We start from the raw sequence: 1,472 nt of genomic DNA, 5'->3' as shown, positions 1-1,472 counted from the left end.
TGATAGTTTGCACTTCTGTCCCAGTCGGGTTAAGAAAAGGGGAAGCCACCTCTGTGGAGAGCCATCTCTCCAGCCCTTGACAAGCTTTATTTAACTAAACATTAAACATGAATCAGAAACGCCCAAACCCTGTACATATATGGTCCAGATTCACCCTTACTTAGAAATCCCCGAGCTGGCAGGGCGAGGCTGGGAATTGAGGAGTGAGCAAAAAGGGAGTCTGCCTCTTTCCCCCAGGGTGTGCTATCAACTCCATTACCATTTCCAAACAGCTGGGTGTGAGTCTAACTAAGGGTTTCCTTCAGTCAGACATTTGCCAGGAGCCGGAGCCCCTGACAGGACAGCGAGAGCGATGATCAGACATCATTTCACAGTGAAATCATCACTCGCTGATTTCAGGCAGAAAAACTTTAGAAAACTCTAAACTCTAAAGAGGCACTGAAGCGTGCTAGGGCAGCAGCAGTACTTCCCCGACTGACCTTCAGGGACCTGCATATTCTCCAGCCCCGCCCCACCCCACCCCCTCTCAGCTAGCTCCTGGTCCACCCCTCCCCCTCCCCCCACATACAGGGAGGAGGCCTTGTGTGTGTGGGGGGGGGGGGGGGCGGCAGCGGGAAGATGCAACTCTCTCTTGAGAGAGAGTTCGGGTCTCCCAAAACAAATACATAACTAGAAACTTCATTTATTTACTTTATTTCATCTGAGCATACCGTGGAAGAGGGAAAAGGAACAGGGAAGCTAGGCCAACTGGTCGAGCTCCTCCTTTCGTTTTGTTTCAAAAAGGAAAGGAAAAGCCAAAGAACCCCTCTTTTTGGTGAAAGGAACAGAATGGTGAAAGTTGAAACATCGGCTCGCCACTTAATACTTTGGCTTTTAATAAAAGGGACAGCAGATCGACTTCCGAGTTGATTAAGAGAGAGAGAGAGAAGAGAGAGAGAGAGAGAGAGAGATGAGAGAGAGAGAGAGAGAGAGAGAGAATAAAAACCACAAAAAAAAAAACGTTTTGTCGACCAGCCTCCTTTTAAAACCTCTGTTACACAGGAAGACTGGTCAACCTCATTCCCCCCTCCCCCCACTCACACACACACCCCTCCCCCTCCACGGAGAGGTTTAATGAGAGAAGGAAAGGTAGAAGAAGAGAGTAAAGGCCAGTCATGAGCACGTGGAGAGAATTTGGGGAGGGGAATGGGGAGAGAAGGGACAAAGGGGAAGAGGGGAAGAGAGGAAGAGCAAAGAGCAAAGAGAGGAGCAAAGAGAGCCAACCTCATATTTTATTTTTTTTTAAAGATTTATTTATTTTATTTATGCGTAAGAGTACACTGTAGCTATTTTCAGACACACCAGAAGAGAGCATCAGATCCCATTACAGATGGTTGTCAGCCACCTTGTGGTTGCTGGTAATTGAACTCAGGACCTCTGGGAGAAATTTGTGTGTGTGTGTGTGTGTGTGTGTGTGTGTGTGTGTGGTGTGT

This window comes from Rattus norvegicus, unplaced genomic scaffold (genome assembly GCF_021556685.1).
Source record: "Rattus norvegicus strain SHRSP/BbbUtx unplaced genomic scaffold, alternate assembly SHRSP_T2T unassigned-0000155, whole genome shotgun sequence".
In the NCBI taxonomy this organism is placed as follows: Eukaryota; Metazoa; Chordata; class Mammalia; order Rodentia; family Muridae; genus Rattus; species Rattus norvegicus.
This window is presented reverse-complemented; position numbering follows the sequence as displayed.